Here is a 17,537-nt window from a genome sequence, read left to right as displayed (position 1 = left end):
GCAAGAGAGTCAGAGATGTGAGGACAGAAGCAGAGGTCAGAGTGATGGGATTGCTGGCTCTGAAAGTGAAAGAAGGCCAGGAGCCAAGGAATGCAGACAGCCTGTAGAAGCCGAAAAATGAAAAAAACAGATTTTCCTATAGGTTCTCTAGAAAGAGCCCAGCTGTGCAGCTACCTTGGCTTCAGCCCAGTAAGCCTTCTGACTTACAGAACTGTAAGGTGAATTTATATTGTGTAAGCCACCAAGTTTGTGATAATTTGTTCCAGCAATAGTTGGAAACTAATACAGTAATAAAACCCGACCTGAACTGATGTGAGGGTATTTATAGTCTTTATTTATGTCAATAAGTATAAATATTCATATATTTCACTGTAGAAATCATTTTGATTATAGAATGCTGTCCTAGATCTTGTGGAATGGTTAGTAAGTATACTAAGTATATATACTGTACTATCTTTCTAAAAATCTTAGAAATTCTAAATTCTGAGACATATTTGTATGCAGTGGTCTCAATACAAGGGTTTATGAACCTAGAGTCATTTACATTAAATAATGTTTCTTTCCTGCTAAAAGATTATAAACTACATGAGGGCACAAATTGAGACCCACTACTCACCTCTGTGTCTCCTAGCGTAATGACTTACAGGTAATAAGTGGGGGAAAATATTATTGAATTGACCTTAAGTTTCTGTATACATTGTGGGAGTAGAAACTTGTGGGCGACTTGGAAACTACCCACATCATCTCAGATCCTAATGAGGGAGATCAGACATGTATTGGCTCATGATGAGGCACTATAATGTAAGTGACATACAAATATTACAAGAGAAGGACTGAAGTAATCTGAAAGTTCCACTAACGAAGTGACTTCCTAGCTAATGACAATGACCACCATTTGTATAGCACTTACTGTAGCAGGCTCTTAATGTGCAGTGTTAAATCCCCACAAAGGTCTTATAAAATAGATACTAAGAGATTTTAAATAATTCTCAATCCTAAAGGTGAGTAGATTGAGATTGGGTTCATTCTTTCAAGAGAATGGCATGAACCAGAAGTCTGTGATTGGACAGCAGGTACATAATATGTTCAGAGAATTAGATTCTTTTTAAGAGTGTATCTATATAAAGCTGTAGTATATCTAAAATATAGTTAGTTGTTGAATAAAATGTTAACTGTTAGTCTCTCTGGTTTCTGGGATTTGGAATGATTTTTATTTTCATGTATGTTACTATTTTCCAAATATTCTTCAAGAAACATGTATTGATTATGTAGCCGGCAGCAATAAATGTTATTTCACCATATTAAAAGATGTGGTTATTTCACCACATCACCATGTGTTGTTTCTGAATATAGTTGGGAAAACACTTTATTTGATGCTAACTGTTCAATGTAATTTTTTAAAATCAGTGCACTACCTAAATTTACTTCATTGTACTAATTTACATGCCATATGGACATGTTATTTCACTTTAAAATAACTGACCTTAGGAATTCCTTCCCTCTCTTCAGCTGTCTGCAGACAGCCATTATTAAAAAATCCGTTTCAACAGTTACTGCTTTTATGCCAGAAACAGTGTAATCCTGTCTTTGGAACTATACTGTGTTTGAAAATTAGTGTATACATTGCATTTCTGTATATTTCAACAATGTGGCATTTAACCTGAGAAGTGCTCCTGTAGAGAAATAGAAGAGGTGGGAAAAGCCTCTTGTGAAAAGTCAAACTGGCAGTGATACGATTATCCCTGTTTCCAAGTAGCAAACTACTAATCCTAGATACTCCAGGCACATAGGACCTAGGTTTTATTTGTTGGACAATTAATAATCTAAGGTGATGGTAACAGATACTTATTTTTAGGTAATAAATTTTATTTTCATGTTGAATATTGACACGAGACATTTTCATTTTCATTCTCTGCTGTTGTTAGAGAATAAGCCAATATGGTGCCATACAAAAAGTAAACATTGATTATTTTGAAAAGTATTTTTTGAACACTTGCTATGTAGTAAGCAGTATGCTAAGTATGGGACAGTAATGAGTGAAAAACTTTTCACTTTCATGGAACTTAATAGCCTAATAAGAAAGATACAACAATAGATAGACAAGTAAATATGCACTTATAAATTGAAAACACACTATGAAGGAAACAAATAGGACAGTATAATGGGATAACAAGGGGATCTATTTAAGAGGTGTTAGAATGTTAGAAGGTCTTTCTGAGCCTTGAGAAATGAAAAGGAGCCAGTCAGTGATGCCAAGAGGAAACTGTGTACAGCGGCCCTGCAGTGGGAAAGAGCTGGCGTGACAGGAAAGAGGGTAGTGTGATGAGCAACAGAGAAGGTAAGGATGGAAAAGTAAGGAGGGCCTTACAAGCTACAGTGAAGGGATTACGTTTAGAATATGGAAGCTACTGTGAAGGGTTTCAAACAGGAGAAAGAACATGATCATATTTAAATTTTAAGAATATCACTGGCTCCTCTAAAAGCAAGAATGGACACAGGGAGATAAATGAGTGTCAGTTATAGTCTGAGCAAGAGATGATGGTGGCTCGATCCAAGGTAGTGTGAGTGGAGGTGTAGAGTAGTGGACGGACTAGATACATGTTTTGAAGATAGGGTCAATCAAGTGGAATAAAAGATGTGGGTGATGAGTAAAGGGAGGAGTCAAGAATGACTGATAGGCTTCTGACTCTAGTAATTAAATGCATATTTGTGAATATCTGTTCCACGTGACTTAATTTGTTGACTTTTATATTATTAGCTCTTGGAAGGTTTGTAAAAAGGAATGTACTGCTTTTAAAATAGTAGATTCCAGAAATTTTAAGGAGGGCATCTTAACATGGGAGAAAACTTTTTAATTAAGTTTATGAGAGCAGATTATCTTGCTGTGTCTTCAATATTTAGTACAGTGACTGGCATAAGCAATAGGCTTTTGGTAGAAATTTGTTGAATGAATTCTTCTCTTTGAAAGAAAAATAAAGTTCCCAGAATCAAACTGAAACAAGATGACTCCTGTGCCATGTAAACTGCTTTTTTAAGTTGACCACAAGTGAATTGTTAGGCTACATAGACTGTGCCAAAATAAGCAAATAAAACATCTTAAGTTATAACAAAATATTGTTTTGTATGTGACATTATTTAGATGCTACTTTGTGGAAATGCTATAGAACCACTAGGATCTTGTAATTAATTTCTAGACAATTTAGGATGATACAGTGGAAAAAAACATTGAACTAGGTAGGAGCTAGAAAACCTGATTTGCAATTTTGGCTCTGCTATGTATAAATAATAGTATTTTAGACTAGTTACTAGCCTCCCTAAACTTTAATTTCCCCGCATATAAAATAGGAATAGTCTATCTCTTGAGGACTTTTTTGTAATGATTTAATGTAGTGATTAAATACATAAAAACATATACATCTACATGAATATAGCATTTAGCAAAGTGCCTAGCACTTAGTAGGAGTTATATTTCCCTAAAAGACTAATGCAATATCTAATATATTGATCTATGGTAGTTTGCAAAAATTACTACAATAAGCCCCTCCTTGACTTAGTTCCTCCCTCCTTTAAGTCCTGGCTTGCCTTGTGATGTGCTTTAGCCAATAAACTCAGTGAAAGTAATGTTTTATGAGTTCTGAGCCTGGGCCTTAGGAGATCTTGCATCTTTCTACATGTAATCAAGTCTAGGCGAGGCAGATAGATGATGAAAGATCAATTGGAATAAAGATAAGCCATCCCAGCCAAGCCATCTTAGACCAGCCAGTCCCGATTCCCTGGCAGCTGTCCTTAGGCACATGACTGAGCATGGCAGCCACGGTCAGCACAACTGCCCAGCTGAGCCTGCCCTAAATTGCTGACTCAGAATTGGTGGTTATTTTAAGCTACTAATTTTTGATGTGGTTTGTTACATAAGAAAAGCCAACTAATAAGATCCATGTGTTTAATAATCTTACTAAATTATGGAAAAATAGAATTTATTATAATGATTTACCAGATATTCAAAAAAGTATTTGCCCAATACTCAAACCATTTACATATACTTCTCTTATTTCTAATCCTTAAAATAACTCTTAATGATCACACAATTGGTTTGATTGAACTTAGGTCTCCCTGACCCAATGTCTGCTCTGTCCACTATGCCATGTTGCTTCTCAAATGAGATTATTTAGAAATGTTTTATAAATGTTTAAAAACCACTTAAAGTGTAACTATAGATGAAGTTGTTAATGCAGCATACTGGTAGTAGGTCTTTTCAGATTATAGAGAAACTAATAACAAAAATAAAATTAAAAAAAGGTTCAGATTTCCTTAGGCAATGGAGGTTTGCTCCAAAGTAGATTTCCAGAGTAGGGAAGTAACGAGGCTGAGTGGATATACAGCCCCCTGGGTCCTAGTGCTTATAGGATAAGGATTTACATCAGATGATTCAGGATGCAATAGCAGCTCTAGTGACCAGGTTTTCAGTGTTCGTTGTGCATTCATATTACCTAATAAAGAATTTCAGTTTCTCACTGTCTTCCTTGGCATTATGCATTGGGGCAGTATTTTGCGACATGTCCCTTTATAGGTGATAGACCTTTACTATGTCTTGTCATATGTGGTTGCTTTTTGATCCAGTCCAGTAGTTGTGATCAGATAAGCAAGTTTGATTTAATTGAAGACAAAATACTACAGCTCATTAGTTTTACTTTATGCAAAAATAATTTCATTTCTTTAGAAGAGGGTTTTGTGCTATATCTTACTTCTCACAGGAGAATAAACCACCCCAAATGTTAGTGACTTAAAGCAACCATTTTATTTGTTCATGATTCTGTAGGCCAAGCAATTTGGGCTGGGATCAGCTGAGCAATCCATCTTGTCAAGGTCACTCCATGGCTACGGTCAGTTACCTGACGGCTCAGCTGCGGTTGGATAGTCTATGAGGACCTCACTCACATCTGGCAGTTTGTTATGTATTGGCTGGCCCATGTTTCTTCAGGAGGCGATCTGAGCTCGTCTGTGGAAGAGTTCTAAGAAAGCAATTGAAGGAGCTGTGAGGTCTCTTGAGGCCTAGACTTGGAAGTCACACGATGTCACTTCCACCATATGATACTGTCAGAGCACACCACAGTACCAACCCATAATCAAAGAGTGTGGAGATCAGGTATTAAAAAATTGCAAAGAAATTGTGGTCATTTTAAATCTATAGGTCCTGAGGCACTTAAGGTTGATTAATACTTGTAACAATGCACAATTATTAAAAAATTACCACACAAAATGGGCTTGGGTTATTTGATAGAACAAGCAAGGAAGTCATAGCCCTGGAGGAATGTGTGAGGTGATAAAAGGATGGAGACTAAGGTTTTTACTTTCCTTAAATGGCCTGGAATAGCCCAGAGAAGTGTTATGTGTAAGGAACGGATCCTCACAGAAGAATAGTTTCGCAGTTTGTATCTTTTTTAGAAGATAGATTGCATGTAAGTGAACTTTTTAGAACTCTGAAAACTGGATCTCTTTTTTTCTGTCCTTCATTCTGTGGTATAAAAAGGACGTGAAAGTATACCACTGCTTAAAGTCTCTAAGGCAATTTAATGGAATGTACTTTTAGACTATTAGGAGTATAGACACAAAGATAAATCTGCATTTTCATTATAAATTGCTTCTTGTGATATTGTGATCTAATAAGAAACATATAGTTGGTCTTTGTCCTTGATTCCTGGTACAAAGCTCCTAAAACCTTGAATCTGGATTTCTGACTCTTAAAAACTAACATTCAGATTTGGTTATTGATTATAACCAAAACAGTCCATCTGAAGATTCAACAAAGCGCTTTCCTACAAGCATATGCATAATGGATCTGTGGTCATGCAAAATAATAGTTCCTAGAAGAGAAGGTGGCTGAAATCCAGACTACTACTATTTCCTTTCATTCAAATATTGTCCTTTAAAATGAAAGAAAGTAATTGCAATTATATTAGGATAAGTGTAGCCCTTTACCCTTGGAAGATTCCTTTACAGGAGATACTTTCAAAATTTTTTCACGCAAATAATAATAAGCATTTTTGAGTTGTTTGCTATGTACCAGGCTTATGCTAACCACTCTCATTTAATTCTCAAATAACCAACTGAAGTAGGGAGTATTCGCCCCAGTAGAGAGAGTAAGTGCTCAGCACATTACTCTTTGTAAGTGGTAGAGCCAATTTCAAACCCATCTCCTCTGTGGTCAGACTCTACTCCTACCCACTTTTGGAACTGCCTTTTAAATTTACAGATTAAGTAAACTAGCAATATTTTTGCTAAAGGACAAAATAAAAATGTTTTATCCATTGATAGAGTATTAAATACCAATATTAGTTTATTATTTTAATGTATGTGACACTATAACTGAAAGAAGTTTCATCTCATGTTGGCTTTTTGGTGTCTGGTTATTCTTTAAGCCTTGCTTTCCACAAAATGAGAAAGCTAACTATTCTCATTGTAATCTGGATATTCTCTGTAAAGACTCTACTTTTGGTGTATAAATGCAATCTGAGAATGATATTGGTATTTAAAAACATTATACTCTTAAATCCATTCAGGGTAACAGGGTTAAGAAATATTTTGGTCAAAATGAGAATTCAGAATAGGAGAATTATTGTAGGACATTATTTTTTTCTCATTAGTAAACCCTCTTTATAGTCTTTCTCCTAGTTTCCTGGTCCATCAGTTTCTTTTCATAAGTGTGAATCTGCTTTCCCAGCCCACTTAGTCCCTGATACTGGCTTACCCCATTTTGACTTGGTATTTCACCAGTTTTTCTCATGACTCTTTTCCCAACGACACCCTTTGATACCCTTTTAAGTTTAATTTTACACTACTACCGTGTTTCCCCGAAAATAAGACCTAGCCGGACAATCAGCTCTAATGCGTCTTTTGGAGCAAAAATTAATATAAGACCCGATCTTATTTTACTATAATATAAGACCGGGTCTTATATAGTATAATATAATATAATAATGGGTCTTATATTAATTTTTGTTCCAAAAGTTGCATTAGAGCTGATTGTCCGGCTAGGTCTTATTTTTGGGAAAACATGGTACATACCTGCCCTTCTCCTTTTGTAAAAACTTGGCCTGTCCATTTGACATTTGTTGTATCTTGCTTCCTTTATTATTAGAGTTCATGACTTGCTGGGAACCCAAAAGAGGAGGTAGGATGTACGAGAGCTAAGTCTTCTAGAAACATTGTACTCAAACTTCATTGTGCATTCTGATTTCCTGGGCATCTTCTTAAAAAGCTGATTCTGATCAGAAGTTCTGGGGTGGGACTAAAAATCTGCAGTTTTTCCAAGTTTCCGGGTGATGCTAATGCTGCTGATGCCGGTTTAAGGCCCACTCTCTGAACTAGCACTTCTATAGAAGGTCTAAGCCAGAAGGAAGTGCAGCAGGTCCTTGAATGATGTCATTTCGACATTGAGAAGATGTTATAGGCACCTAACTCTTGATTATATCAGTTAGCCTATGGTAAAAGAGCTGTCATTGCGTATTGTTTTGCTAAAAGTTGCTAGAACCTATTGACAATGTTAAGTGACAATGTATATATAGTTAGAAAAAAATATTGCCTTAAAGGAAACTCTTAAGTGATGATATTATAATAGCTCCCTAGCCCCTTTCATCCATGTGAGGACACAGTGAGAAGGCAGCCATCTACGAAGTGGGCCTTCACCAGATATCTTGATCTTGTACTGCCTTGATCTGCCCTAATCTTAAGCTTGCCAGCTTTCAGAACTGTATGAGAAATAAATTTTTGTTGTTTATAAGCCACCCAGTCTATGGCGTTCTGTAATAACAGCCTGAACAGACTAAGACACTGGTTGGAGTAGGAAGACGTGGACAGTAGACAGACATCTGAATAGAATGCCTTTGGAGTTCGTAATATTGCTAGACCCCTCTTAGGATTTTTTGAAAATGGTGGTAAAATATATATAACATAATATTTACCATTTTAACCATTTTCAAAGTATACAATTTTGTGGCATTAAATACAGTCACATCTTTTATGACTTTTTAAATAGATTTTATTTTTTATAGCAGTTTTAGGTTCACAGCAAAATTGAACAAAAAGTACAGAGAGTTCCCACATACCCCTCACCCACAAATGTACAACCTCCCCTTCCCCAGAGTGGTGCATTTGTTACCTTCAGTGAACCAACAGTGACACATCATTACCACTCAAAGTCCATAGTTTGTATTAGTGTTCACTGTTGGTGTTACATATTCTGGAAATTTTGACAAATGTATGATGACATATATCTACCATTTTAGTCTCATACAGAATACCCAAAAAATCCTCTGTGCTCTGCCTATTCATCTCTTCCCTCCCCCAACCTCCTCTGTCAATCACTATTTTTTACTGTCTCCATAGTTTTTTACGTTTTCCGGAATGTCTTATACTTGGAATCATACAGTATGTAGCCTTTTCAGATGGGCTTCTTTTTCTTAGTAATACATATTTAAAGTTCCTCCATGTCTTTTCATGGCTTGATGGCTCATTTCTTTTTAGCACAGAATAATATTCCCTTGTTTGGATGGACCATACTTTATTCATCTGTTCACCTGCTAAAGGACATCTTGGTTGCTTCCGAGCTTTGGCAGTTATGAATAAAGCTGCTGTAAACATCCATGTGCAGGCTATTGTATGGACATAGGGTTCCGATTCATTGGGTAAATACCAAGGAACATGATTGCTATATCATATTAAAAGGGTTTTTTTTAGGTTTTTAAAGAAACTGCCAAACTGTTTTCCAAAGTGGCTCCTCCCACCAGCAATGAATGAGAGTTCTTGTTGCTCCACATCCTCACCAGCATTTGGTGGTGTCAGTTTTCTGGATTTTGGTCATTCTAATAGATATGTAGCAGTATCTCATTATTTAAGTTACATTCTCTAGTTACATGTGATGTTGAGCATCTTTTCATATGCTTATTTGCCATCTCTACATCTTTTTTGGTGAAGTGTCTGTTTCGATCTTTTGCCCAATATGTAATCAGGTTCGTTTTCTTACTGTTCAGTTCTTTGTATATTTTGGATAAAAGTTCTTTTTCAGTCTTTTGCAAATATATTTTCCCAGTCCATTGTTTTTTTCTTTTTTCTCTTGACAGTGTCTTTTGCAAAGCAGAAGTTTTTAATTTTAATAAAGTCCAGCTTATCAATTATGTTTTCATAAATCTGGTGTTATATCTGAAGTTATTGCCAAACCCAAGGTCATCAGGATTTTCTACATTATCTTCTAGGAATTTTGTAGTTTTGCACTTTACATTTAGATCTGTGATCCATTTTGAGTTAAGTTTTGTGAAGGGTATAAGGTCTGGGTGTATATTCATTATTTTGCATGTGGATGTCTAGTTGTTCCAGCACCCTGTTTTTTGAAAAGATTGTCTAGATTATCTTTATTGTATTGCCCTTGCTCCTTTGTCAAAGATCAGTTGACTGTATCTATGTGGCTCTGTTTCTAGGCTCTGTATTCTGTTCCACTGGTCTGTCTCTACTTTTGCCACTACCACACTGTCTTGATTATTTTAGCTTGAAGTTGGATAATGTCAGGCCTCCAACGTTGTTCTTCCCCTTCAATATTGCATTGGCTATTCTAGGTCCATACAAAGTTCAGATCAGTTTGTTGATATCAACAAAATAACTTGCTGGGGTTTGATTAGGTTTGCTTTGAATCTGTAGATCAAATTGGGAAGAGCTGACATTTTGACAGGTTTGAGTCTTCCTATCCGTGAACATGAAACACCTCTCCATTTAGTTCTTTGATTTTGTTCAGAGTTTTGTAGTTTTCTTCATATAGACCTTCTATGTATTTCGTTAGATTTATAACTAAATATTTTGTTTTTGGGGAATGCTAATGTAAATGATGTGTTTTAAATTTCAAATTCCAATTGTTTGTTGCTGGTATATAGGAAAACAGTTGTGTTTTATGTATTAACTTGTATCCTGAAAACCTTGCTTTGCTTATTAGTTCCAAGAGATTTTTTGTCTAGTGTTTGAGATTTTTCTACATAGGTAATCATATCATCTATGAATAAAAACAATTTTATTTCTTCCTTGTCAATCTATAGGTTGTGGACCCAGAAGTGGAATTTCTGGGTCCTTCTTTGTCTCTTGTTATAGCCTTTGTTTTGAAGTCTATTTTGTCTGGTGTGTTACTACCCCAACTTTGTTTGTTTGTATGTTTCCATTTTCATGAAATATATTTTCCATCCCTTCAGTCTGTGTGTGTCTTTCAATCTGAAGTGAGTCTCTTTTGGCAGCATATGTAAGGGTCTTCTTTTCTTACCCATTCAGCCATGCTGTGTCTTTTGATTAGAACATTTAAACCATTTACATTTAAAGTAATTGTTGATAGATATGTAGTTATTGCCATTTTATTCATATTTTTGATCTTTTTCTTCTTATAGAGGTCCCTTTAATATTTCTTATAGTAATATTTCTTTGGTAGTGATAAACTCCTTTAGCTGTTCCTTCTCTGGGATATCGTTGGGCAATTTTTGTCTGTTATGATGGTATCTTTAGTTGTGACCTAAGAAAATAGATTAACAATTTTTTAAAAATTGCTTATTTTATGCTTTAGCACAATATAATTTACCTTTCTTGTTAAATAAAAGGTTTTCACCCTCAAATAGACAAGTTCGGCTATGGTAGATTAAAAGATGTAAAGTGTATGCAATTCATTTCTATGCAATTTTTAAATTTCTTTAAACAGAAAATGTATAATTTGTAGTATTTAAAAATTCTGATTTTATTTTTGCTTGCTAAATAAATTATAACTTTTAGCATTTAGGATTTTTTTTCACTTGTTCCCCATCTAACAAAGGATTCTACATTTTAGATGGTGTTGGGACCTCTATAAAACAATCAGAAATCAGGCAATTTTCTTAGGATTTAGGAGATGATGTCGGTAGGTCTTATTTTACTTTTTGCCACAAAGACTTTGATAGTTGAGTTAGATAAATTATCATTAGAATGATGAAGGAATAAGACAGAAATAAGAAAAAGAATCCAGCATTGAAATTGAAGTAAAAGGGAAGGTGGAGGAGAGTATTTTTTCTCTCCAAAAAGCTTTTGTATTTTACCTAAAGGCACTATTTTAATCACAACAAAAGCCATTTTTCTTTTGAGATTAGGATAATATTTTGAAACTACTTTGTATGCTGTATAACATTCCTCTGATCAAAATTTGTGTGACTGCTGTACCCTGACACTGAAGTAGTCCCTAAAGATGCAGAAATGAATAAGATACGATCCACATTTGCTCTTGGGAGAGCAAAACAAGCAAGCCTGAGATTCCACAATACAAACAATAAGGTATCATTTTTCTCAAATGTATTCCTTTTCTATGCACATAGAAAAAGAGTAGCTCCTTAGAATTATAATTAAATAGTTGCTTTAGTAAGGTGTGTGTTTGTGTGCGCGCGTGTCCTCAACACTCAATAACCTAAAGATTTTTTTTTTTTTTTTTGCCTTCCTACAGTTTATTGTTTTGTTCTTTTCTCGTTTATCATCAAGTATTGAACATCTTCTGTTTTCTAGATCTTGGAAATGCAAGCTGAGTTAAGCACGATTTTTGCCTCCTAGGAGTGCTCATTTGGGCATAGACAGCTACAATACAGAAGAGTGTAATTGTTAGTATTTAGGTAGATGCAGACATGGGTCAGAGTTGTGGGCACCAAAAAACAGATGTTTACATCTGCCTGGAAGATGCAGTAATGCTACCGTAAAGAGGTAATGTGTGAGTCTAGTCATGAGCAATTAAGTATTCTCTGTGAAGATAAGGAAGGGAAAGGCATTTTAGACAGAGAACAGCATGAGAAAAGGGAGGACTGGAAAACAAGGTGTGTTCAGAGTGATTAGTGGAAAAGGTAGAAGGAGTGTAGTAAGAAATGAAGCTAGGAGACGTGGCGGGGGGTACTAAATCCTGAAGAACTTGGTGTATTATGTTTGGACTTTATTCTGACAGCGGGGAATATTGAAAGGTATGTTTTGTTTTGTTTTTGTTTGTTTGTTTGTTTGTTTCAGGAGAAGGACATTACCAGATTAAAAATTTTGATGATAATCTTAAAGCTGTGCTGTAGGATGGATTGGTGGGAATGGTAATATAGATAGAGTGGCAGGGAGAAGCTGTTAGAGGAAAGACAAAGTCTAGTCCAACCAAGTGAGAGATGACTGGGGTTTGAATTAAAGCAGTAGAAGTTAGAATAGGAAAGGAAGGGTAGAATATGAGAGATGTTAATGAGATAGAACTAGTAAGGATAATCTCCTATTGGATACAGGTAAGAACTGTCATGATGGGGCAGAATTGAAGATGATGCCTAGATTTAAAGAGGAAATATAATGAGTTTAGTTTTGGACATACTGAACTTGAGGAATCTTACAGAACTTCCAACTACAGATGTCCTGGAGACAGTTGCAAATATGCATCTGCAGCTTAGGAGACAGGTTTGAGCTGGAATTACGAATTTTTAAGGTATTCAACAGATATATATTGAGCATGTTTTTATGTGCCAGACATGTACCAGGCACCTAGCATACTATGAGGAACAAAACACACAATCCCTGCTTTATAACTAACAAAGGAGAAGAACACAAATCAATCACGAAGATATATAATTTAAAACTGAGACAAATGCTATCAAAAAAAACTCTTACGTTGCTATTTTAACAGAAGGAACTGATTTACTCTGAGACTAGAGATCAGGGGATGCTCTCATTTGAGCTGCAATCTGAACAAGCAGGAGTAGGGAAGGGAGGCAATGTGGATAACAGGAGGGTAAGTATCCTGGGCAGAGGGAACATCAGCATCATGCTAATGAAGTACTTAAAGATGATCAAACTAGACTATTGATGCAAAAATAATAAATACATAACTATGTTATGAAGTGACATGTCTGAAACATAAGGATACAGCAAGGTTAAAAGGAAAAGTATGGGAAAAGCTAATCATGAGAATAAAAACTAAAAGAGAGTGGGTATTCCTATATTAATTTCAAACAAAATAGACTTTTAAGCCAAAAACCATATTACTAGAAATGAAGAGGGAACTTTATAATGATAAATGTACTTAATACCATAGTCTCAAAATATGTAAATCATATGGAGAAGTTGACAAATCTGTGATCATAGTGGGAGACCTTCACACATATCTCTGATAGAACCAGATGACAAAAAAATCAGTAAGTCTATAGAAGATTTGGGCACAATTAGCAAATCCAACTCATGGACATACATAGAACACTGCAACCAACAACAACAAAATATACATTCTTTATGTGTAATTGACTATGCTGGGCAGTAAGATAAATATAAATACATTTTAAAGGATTGAAATTATGCAGTGTATTCTTTGACCACAATGCCATTAAGCTAGATAATAGTTACAAAAAGATAATTAGAAAATCTCCATATGTTTTTTAATTAAAATAATATACTTCCAAATAATCCGTGGATCAAATGAAAATCACAATGCAACTTTGAATATATTTTTCAGTGAACAATAATAAAATGATATCAGAATATGAGGGACACAGTTAAATATATGTTTAGAGGGAAATTTATAGCTTTAAAACCACATGCTTGAAATGAAGCTGAATATCAATAAGCTAAGCATCTATCTATTTTTTTTTAAATAACAGCATATTAATCCCACAGAAGGCAGATAAAAAGAAACAGTAAATCAGCAATAATGAAATAGCAAGCAAATATACAGTAGTGAAATTCAATAAAGCCAAAAATTGGTTTTCTAAAGACTAATAAAATTGATAAACGCTTTCTGATACAGAAAAGAAAATAGAAGATGCAAAATTATTTATTGTAATAAAATGAAAAAAATATTTTATAATCTTATAGGCAAATTATAAGATTAATTTGATGTCAATAAATTTGAAATTTTAGATGAAGTGGATAAATTCCTAGAAAAAGCAACTTATCAAAATTCATAGAAGATATAGAGAATCTCAAAAATTCTATGACAATTAAAGAAAGAGAATCCGTAATTTTAAACCTTCCCACAAAGAAAATTTGAGGCTAAATGGTTTCATAGGTAAACTGTATCAAACTTTTAAGAAAAAAAATGCATGTTTTATACTAATTCTTCAAAATAGTGAAAGAGGGAATATATCCCAACTTGTTTTATTAGGCCAACACAGCTTTAATACAAAAGCAAACAAAAAGCCTCTCACGGGCATTCATGAAAAGGAAGATAATAGACGAATTTCTCTTTTGAACATAAATGCAAAAATTACTAAGCATAATAACAAACCAAAATCAAATCTAGCAATATATAAAAAAAGAAATTTCCCTATTTTGCAGTCAGCTGATTAGCAACCTTAATTACATCTGCTATATTAATTTCCCTTTGTCATGTAATAAAACATACTTACAGATTCTGGGGACTAGAAAATGGATATTTTTTGAGGGCCATTATTCTGCCTACCACATACATCTCAACCAAGCTGGGTGTATTCCAAGATTGCAAAGTTGTTTAACATAAAAAGAAAACCAATGTAGCTCACCGGGTTAACAAGAAGAGTTACCTTATCCTTAAAATAACAGACGAAAATCATTTGATAAAATCAGTGACTTGATAAAAACATCATTCATGATTTAAAAAATATTAGCAAACTAGAAATATATAGAAATTTCCTTAATTTGTTGAAAGGTGCCTATAAAACAAAGCAACAGTAACTGAACACCCTATAGCAGACATCTTGTGAAATGTTGAAGGCTTCCCCTTTGGTTCAGGAAAAAGACAAGAACGCTTGTTATCATTACCTTTATTTCACATTGTATTAAAGGTTCTAGCTAGTATGATGGGGCAAAAAAAAAAAAAATTAGGAAGAGATAATCATTATTCACATATGATAGATTATGTACATTTAAAAAATCCAAAATAATTACGGATAAGTTAGTAGAGATTAGGAAAGTCTCTGGATGTAGATCAATGTTCAAAAAAATCTATTTTTGTATATGCAATAAAGAGAAAATAAAACATGCCTTTCTAGCATCAAAAAATTATCACATACGTACCAATAAATTTAATAAAGGATGTATAAGACTTCTTAAAACTGTAAAACATTAAGACATTTTTAAAAACCTGAAATACTTGGAGGGATACATTATGTTCATGGATAGGAAGATACAGTGTTGATACGTAGATGTCAGTTCTCCCCACTGTGAGCTGTAGATTAAGTACAGGTGTGTGTGTAACTTGATAATCTTGATTCTAAAATTCACATGGAAATACAAAGGACCAAGAATGAATAGGACTTTTTTGAAGAACCAGGTAGAAGGGCTTGCCCTATTGGATATCAAGATTTAGTGTTAGGTTGGTGCAAAAGTAATTGCAGTTTCAAAGTTTGAAAATAATTCCAAAAACTGCAATTACTTTTGCACCGACTTTATATAAAACTCCATTAAGATAGCGTGTCATTAGCTCTAGGTAGACCAGTGGGATAATACAGAACCCCAAAATGGAAATATATATATATTTACATATGTATATATATATATTTCCCGATTTATGACAAAAGTGCCACTTAGATAGAGCAAAGGGGGAAAGACTGGTCTTTTCGGTAAATGGTGCTGAAACATATTTTAAAAAGTGGACTGCTGCCTCACACCATTCACAAAAATTAATTCCATATTAAAGATTAAAAGTGCAAAATGTATTTCAAAACCTGTGCTTTCATATTTATCCTAAAAGGAAAAGATTGATAAATTCCACCATATTGAGTGGAATTTAAAAGACATCAAGAGAGTGAAGTAAAATAGCAAGTGACACAAGAGAAGATATTTGCATAATACATAACTTCTGTTGGCTCATAGCCAGTGTTCCTACAAATCTGCCCTAATACAATAAATGATAAATGGAAAGTGGGTAACAGAATTGAATAGGCATTTCTCAAAAGAGAAAAATCCAAAAGATCAATAAACATATGAAAAGGTCCTTAAACTCATTAGTAACTTGGGGAAACACAAGTTAAAACTACAATAATTTATCACAACATACCTATAAGAATAGCTAGAATTTAAAAGTGGGCAGTATCAAGTACAGAGGATGCCAAAAAAAAATGTATACACATTTTAAGAAAGGAAAAAACTATTAAAATTGTAATAATATATACTGATAACAGAAGATCAATACAAGTCACGTGTATACGTTTTTTTGGCACCCCTGGTATTGAGAATACAGAGCCGCAGCAGCCAGTTACACAGCCACAAGGAGTATGTGTTGGTAGTTGCTTTTGGAACAGTTTGACATTCATAATAGCCTCAAACTAAAAACAACTCACTTATATCAACATTAGAATGAGTAAATAAATTGTGTAATCATACAGTGGAATATAATACAGCAATAAAAATAAACGTCTTACATCTACATAAAGCAACCTGAATGAATGGTACAAATACAATGTTGAATGAAAAGGGTAAGACAAAATACATATCATATGATTTCATTTACACAAATTTCAAAAAGTAATAAAAACTATAGTGTTTAGAGTACGTGCTTAAGTGTTATAATAAAAGTATAAAGAAAAACAAGGCAATGCTTATCAAAGTCAGAATAATGGTTATGTTTGGGGAGGAGGAAACCAAGGGGTAATTGCGGAGGGAACCAAAGTATGAGGTTTCTGGGTCCCAGGTGGTGTTTTATTTCTTATGTGGGGTTATGAGTGTTTGCTTAAATCATTGAATTGTGCAATTTTGTATACTTTTTTGTGTTTCATATTGTACAATTTTTAAAAGGTTTTAAAAATGTAGAGAATGCTGAACAAACAGGTCAGAGGAGACAAATTTCATGCAAAAGTTTGTTTTTAAAGAATGTTGGTAAGTAACATTTCAGTGTAATTGGATTTATCTAAAACTTTTCATTTGATAGTCTTAAAGTCTTAAAGCTCAGTAAATAACAAATTACTTCCTTTAGTAAACATTGTTGCTAGTAGGAAAGTAGGCAGTCCTCACTTTGCATGATAGTGTGGGACCAAAAAAAAATGACCATACGAACCAAAACTGCAGAGATTATTTTAGTAATCAACAGGAAAAATTGCAATTGTTCCATGATCTTTAAAAAAATCATCAAAACATGTAAAACTCTCCTTTGTCAGTTATAAATGTATAGAGGAATGAAAAAATAGTAAAACATTAATTTAGTATAGCGTAATATAAAATATTAGAAACAATTAAAGTCTTTTATTTCTTTGTAAAAACTTATCAAGAGTAGTTTGTGTTTTGCCTTCTTGTATAACTTCTAATAGCACAGCTATCAGAGAGAGCATCTTTTCTGTACCATGGCAAATTGTCTTACTCCTTTCTACATTTTATTAGCTTTCAACATTTTATTCTTTGCACTTTTTAATGTGGTGAAATAGCTCTGAGTTCTTTTTATTTTTTTATTTTTTTAAAGATTTTATTGGGGAAGGGGAACAGGACTTTATTGGGGGAACAGTGTGTACTTCCAGGCCTGTTTTTCCAAGTCAAGTTGTTGTCCTTTCAGTCTTAGTTGTGGAGGGTGCCGTTCAGCTTCA

At 34.1% G+C, this 17,537-nt stretch overlaps 1 protein-coding gene across 10 annotated transcripts in view; it reads left to right on the top strand.

The window, feature by feature from the left end:
• The window catches only part of WASF1 (WASP family member 1), a 49,795-nt gene that overhangs the window by 12,776 nt on the left and 19,482 nt on the right, over positions 1-17,537 (top strand). Inside the window, exon 1 of one of the 10 annotated variants that reach the window (XM_033103419.1) lies at positions 4,902-5,143. The exons of the other annotated variants lie outside the window; for them this stretch is intronic. The gene's annotated coding sequence lies outside the window, so the exon portion shown is untranslated. Of the gene's footprint in view, positions 1-4,901; positions 5,144-17,537 lie in introns of those variants that run through there. 10 annotated transcript variants of the gene reach the window in all.

Source organism: Rhinolophus ferrumequinum, chromosome 3 (assembly GCF_004115265.2).
Source record: "Rhinolophus ferrumequinum isolate MPI-CBG mRhiFer1 chromosome 3, mRhiFer1_v1.p, whole genome shotgun sequence".
NCBI classification, from domain to species: domain Eukaryota; kingdom Metazoa; phylum Chordata; class Mammalia; order Chiroptera; family Rhinolophidae; genus Rhinolophus; species Rhinolophus ferrumequinum.
This window is presented reverse-complemented; position numbering and strand designations above follow the sequence as displayed.